We start from the raw sequence: 6,489 nt of genomic DNA on the forward strand, positions 1-6,489 counted from the left end.
GAGTTAAGGTTACCTTTGTTTTTATTTTCAGATGCACATGTGTAGAGGGAGTGTGCATGTTAGACCGTACGGGGTGGTCAGGTGTTTCTGGGGTTAGAGCCTGAGGCTTACACATTCACAGCCTCCCTTAAGAGAGCATCCTCCCACTGAGCATGGACACACACAGGCACTCTCTCTCTCTCTCTCTCTCACACACACACACACACACGCTATCTTTTTGCCTGCCGTGCTTAATGCATGAGACACAAAAAGGCTTCTGAAATCACATGCCAAACATAGCACTGCAATCATGATGATCAGTCCATCCAAAAGAGCACCGCATGTTGGCGAGGTTGAGTGCCAACTCATAGCCCGCCAATCCATCTCCCCACAGCTTCACCATAGCTATCAGTGTGCACTTTTATTATAAACATTTGAGCTGGAACTGAATTCCCTATCATTACTCACATCCATCCGGCCTGCATAGATTCCCATGGCAGGCTTGTCGCTAGTTGTCTCAGGTAGCCAGCCATAACCCATAACCAACAGGGAATCAATCCAGCTGAGTGTCTTCCCCTTTCCCCCGTCGTCGTTGTTCTCTGACAGGCTGTCTCTTCTTCCCCCCCTCATTCAAGGGTGTGCAATCCCCTGCACATTGGTGTGCATTCATTTGCCATAGGTCTCTTCGTGCACCTTCTCTTTCATGTTGTGTGTTGGCACCTAACAGAAAATCGATAGCTGATGCTGAGACTGTATTCACCACCTGTGTGTCCCCAGTGTGGGGATGTCACTGATTGAGGGAGATAGTGTGAGTCTGTGCGTGGATATGTAGTGAGATGCGTTCAATAGAGAGAGAGAGAGAGGATAGAGAGGGAGAGAGAGGTAGATAGAGAGGGAGGGAGAGAGAGAGATCCAAATCTTTTTTTTATTATTATTCTTTTTTCATTTGACTTGAGGCTTAAGACACCATGGCACATATGTGGGCTCACACCACAGAAACACAGGGCTTCACTCTTATACCACTACTAGTTCCTGCATGCAGTAGAAACACCTGACTGATGGGGGAGAACATGGCACTTGGACGAGCAGCTGCAGTCAGTGCGGATGAAATGGCACCTCAGCATCCAGAGACATGTTTCTGCAGGATGAGCCATGTGAATGGCAGTGCCTCAGGCACTTCATGTGTGACCACAGAGTCCTCAGGCGCCTGTGTCATCAAGTGTGAACACAGAGTCCTCGTGCACCTGTGCCATCGCGTGTAGCCACAACGCATGCCTTCCATCTCCAACTGTTGACAGTCGGCTCACGCTTCATGACAGTAGGAGCGTTCAGATCTCCCCTGCATTGTGTTCTCACAATGGGACTCTTTTCAGTACACACACACACCACTAGTGTGGTCCGCAAGGGCTCACCAACTCACCTCAACAGAATGTGTCAGTGAAGAAAAAAAAAAAAAAAAGACACGAAATCCTCATGTTGGATAGACTGATAACTGTGATCTATGGTGGATGGGTGCTCATTACACGTTTGTTAGGGGGAATTCATCTCTTAACACACCTTGGGTTTCTGTTTTTTTGGCTTCTAGTATCAGTTCCGGAGGGTCAACTCAGCTAAGCTTGTTTGCCCATTGTATTATGTGTGCAATATTAGAAGACAAAAATGAGAAGTGTACGATGGTATAAGTTAGATCAGACAGAAGTCTGTTCACGACACTGTACATCTAACAACTGTTGCTAACCTGTGCATTATGTACATGTGATTATATATTCAGTAGATCCTAATCAATTAGCGATCACAAGCACTTTAAATGACATGCTACGACATTGAAAACTGGAGGAACTGCAGCCTGCTGGGCTTTTCATGGTGTTATTTTCTGTGTATTATTGGCTGATTTACATTTTTATTTTATTCTCTGACAATTAATTTATTGTTGCATTTTTTATGTAGGATTTTTTTTTTTTTTTTTGGTTGGTTTGTTTCTTTTTTGGCTGATGTTTTTCCTTAGAGGTTTTTGTAAGGCTGCAATAAACGCTATAACAGACTTGCTTTCTCTTTGTGTGTTTTGCTTTATTGATGCCGGCGTAGAGAGCGGCACTCAGCGAGCTCAGCTGGACTCCACTTGTTTTCCTCTCTCCCGCGTTATGGACAGTAAAGTCCCGGTCGGAATTCACCACAACTTAACAGGAATAGCAGTCATTCTCATGGCTGCCATAAACGTCACCATCGGATACACAGAAAGATGTCACAATAAAAAAACGCAGACAAATAAGACTGTATAAAAATATCCTTTTTGTGGTAGGCACATACGCTGGCCTTACACATCTTTGGATAGAAGCGACTCCCGCTGTGTTTATTGGTGTAGCACAGGCTAGGAATAGTTATTTGTCTTACTTACGTATCCCTAACATGATGTGTGCCGCAGAGACAGCCTCAAGGTTGATCTGTATCCCATTGCGATCTGTCTGGATAAGCCAGGCCTGGTCGGCGATCTGTCTGGATAAGCTAGCTCAACAAGCTCTGAGCCTCTGTCGACAGAATGGGAATGTATTTGACATCCTTGCTCAGGAAGTTCTGCAGCCATCTCTCTCTTTTTTTTTCTTGTAAAAGTTGATACTTTTAGGGACTCTCCTAACAGATAGCTCCAGCTCCTTTATGTGTTTTGTTGTGTCTAGCTGGCTCTGTAGGGGGGAGGAGAGGAAGTTTGAACTGAAACTCAGAAGAACTTTAGAGAGGTGACCAAGTGACTTCTCAGCAGGTGTACACATTAGACTTTGAAGTTTGACATTTTTGGGGTGGTGGTGGTCGGGGGAGGGGTGGATGGAAGTGAAGCCTCCTTGAGAGGCTTCCAGGGTTGTAATCAAAGATTCTGCAGTGCTACGCTCCAAGATCTTTGGTTGTAATCCTGGTTTGGATGCAAAGGGAAAGGCCTTGACGTTTTCTCTCATGTGTCTGTCTAGCTTTTCACTCAACTGGAGACCATTTGACCCATGTCCACCCCCATCCCACCCATCACAGCTCACCCTTGACAGCCAGAACCAAACATTATTGTCAAACCTTGGCACTGTACATTTCCTATTACCTCCAAAGTTTACTTTTGCAGGGACGGGAATGGGAGAGAGTGTGCACACTGTCCTTATTTGGCCTCTGTTTTCTGCGCTGCTGCAAAGTTGTTGAATTGTTTTTGAGTATGATGATGAAAAATGGAGGGAAAACCTGAAACAACAAAACTTTTAAATAGTCCTAATTATCAAGCCAAAACAGGAAATGGTTCGATGTTTCCCATATAGTGTTGGAGCATTAGAAACATCCCACTGTGACCAATATTTGCGAACTCATTGGGTTTCCTATTTTCAGGAAGGCAGCAAATTAAATGTAATTAGATGCCGAATTTCTTGTCATAAAAGCAATGTAGTTACAAGATGGATTTTGTGCACTTGCCCGTAACGTTGTAGAGAATTTTCTGTGAAAATCACAGTCTCATGTGCATGCAAGATGTTTGAACCCCATTCCAGCTATGGAATGTCCTCAGAATTCACCTCACAGTCCATATTACCATAGACCCACTATAGAGAGCCCTCCTTTGCTAGGTCAACTTTGCAGATGGATAAACAGCCTAGTCATTATTAACAAATAATCAGATCACAAAGGGGTGTTCATTATGTCAAGGACAACATAGTTAGTCCAAAAGTCATTTAATGTAATTGGAATTTACAGAGGGGATTCTAATGTCAAATGGCTATAAAGAGAAAGGTGTCAAAAGGTATAGCAAATCACATCAAGGCACTACAAAATAACTCCATTCTGAGAAACTCTAATTGGCTTAGTTTTTACCAATAGGCCAGAGAGAATAAAGAAATCCTATAATTTAATCACACGGCTGTCATAATAAGCATGTTAATTATAATGCAAACTGTCACTTTTCATTTAATTTAATCAAATGAATAAACCTAAGAACATGAAAAATAACATTGATATCAATAACAATAGCATGATCTATAGGATAAATATGAGCTTAATATAATGTACCACAGACAGTGACAGAGAATGTCCAGGGATGGAGGCTGTCATCACGTTTGATTTGATTAGCTGCAAAAGACAATAATCATCTGCCAGACACTGCCAATCAAAAACGGGCTACTGCTTAGTCAAATGTAAGCATTTGCAAGTAGATGATAGGGATAGTGAAAGATTGACATATTCACATATGCAAAATAAAGAACTCTTCATAAAATTGAGCAAGTGGCAAGTCTGTTTAGGCAAACAAAATATGAATTCAAGGTAGCAACGGCTGTTTTGTTGACACCGTCAAGAGACCCTTCAAGAGTACCAGTATCTCGCACCAATCATGATGCTATTTCTCTAATTTGCCATAAACTCTATTTAAATCAATATATCTCGCATTTGCATACGTACAGTATGTTGTCTTTAAACAACACAAACACAGTTCAAAAGTGCCTCATTATTACCTACAGTGACTAATCACCTACAGTGATAATGAGATATAGACACCAATGTAAAAGCATTGAAGGCACATGGTGAAAAACAAGATAGATAGATAGATAGATACTTTATTGATGTATCTAATTTCAAAGCTATGAAATTAGATACATCAGAGACACCCCAGTGCATGTCAGACAAAATTAGTTGCTACAGTACAAGTTACCAAGCAATGAGTCAAAATAAGACAAAGAAATCACTGAACACCTTCAGATAAAATGCAAGATAGGACATTTTGGAAGAGCCTGGATTTTTCTTTTTTTTTCATTTCAAATATTTGTTGCTAGTATGTGTCTGGATGAGCTGTGTCTGAGGTACTGGGAGGATATGAGTGTAGCAGCATTGACATTTTGTTCATTTTGATCAAAATAAAGGTAAAACCCTGCTAATTCTGCTAACTGTCCTCTTCAACACTTAAAAGGATTACTTATAGCAAAATGTATTGTGCTTAACTGCATATTGCAATACTGTGTGTGTGTGTGTGTGTGTGTGTGTGTGTGTGTGTGTGTGTGTGTGTGTGTGTGTGTGTGTGTGTCTGTGTGTGCCTGTGTCTGTGTGTATGTGTGTTATTGCTGTAAAACAACTCGAAGGAAATTCTTCGAATTGCAATGTGTCCTCCAAAATTCTCTATTGCTTTCTCTTTTCTTTTTTAAAAAAGAAAAATTCATCGCTTATAAATATAGGTTTGTCCACTTTAGAGGACCCCAATTTCATGTCGAAGCCTTCCTTCTGGCAATTTGCTTAATTATTTACATGCCTACAGGCAAGGTGAAAGCAACTCATAATCAAGTCTCCAGATATTACAACTTTTCTGCTTTTCCACTTTTGTAGTTTGTTTTCTCTCATATATTTGCCTTCCTTATTTTTATCTTCATATTTTTGGTTATTGATGTATCACCAGTGGTCATTGAGTTTAACAATATACGAGGAGAGTCATATGGAGTCACACTATAGTTGTAACAAGTTTGTCGAGCTTATCTCTGCTGGATGCTGTCAGTAAACAGATGGTGACTATCTATGAATATCCTCGTTGTAAGTGGATCATGGAGGGGTGAGCACACTTGTTGAACTTGTCAAGTTCTTTAGTTGGGTTTAGACTGTTGGCATGCAGAATCAATGTAAACTGTGATAGTCTACTTTTGCCGAGGTGGTCTAAGTCTAGTTAGAAAACGCTTTGCTACCTTAGGGGTTGACTATGTGATTATCTGTTGTCATTGGGAAAAGGCATCAACTGCAGTATGCCACTTAACAGCAGATGGACTGGGGATGCTACATTTAAAGTAAAACCAAAGAATATTCCAATGAGCATTTTTATTTTGTAATGACTTTTCAATGGTTATGCTAATATGAATAGACAAACTAGTGATTCTACTTATTTTACATTAAATGTCACAGTTCTAACTTAGTAAAGTCAGTCTGCCACCTGATTAAGGAGTATATAACTCACAGAGATTAAACAATTTATACTAAGTCCTGAATGATTTTCATCTGTGCCACTGAATTTGATCATTGGCAAAAGGGGGGGGGGGGGGGGGGGGGGGGATATATAGACCTGTTCCTTCATGTTTGCGTGTCAAGTTTACTCATTGAGACCTACTGTAATTAGCAGATTATAGAAGTCATGCTGTCATGGTGTTTTTGTCAGTGTTGATTTTATGTAAGTGTGTGTCATTCTCTCCACACTACATACAATCCTGGTTGTTCAATTACCTGTCCAAATATTCACAGGTTATTACAGGAGGGCAGGTTTTTCCTGCTTTAATGAAGCCTGGTTGAACCCAGACAAATCTGTTAGCAAGTTTGAATTTGCTTTGCAGGTTGGTCTGGAAAGAAGCCCATCAGCGTATCCGAAGGGGTAAGAGTAAACAAGTGCATTTCAAACCTTTGTTTACAAGAAATATATGTTTGCACTTCTGACTATAAATATGCACTTCTAAGATGATTTTTAGAAGACTTTAATACACAAATTGTAGTTCAATTTCACTTCCGGTTACACCTGTGGAAGCAGTAAAT

This window comes from Sardina pilchardus, chromosome 18, assembly GCF_963854185.1.
Source record: "Sardina pilchardus chromosome 18, fSarPil1.1, whole genome shotgun sequence".
NCBI classification, from domain to species: Eukaryota; Metazoa; Chordata; class Actinopteri; order Clupeiformes; family Clupeidae; genus Sardina; species Sardina pilchardus.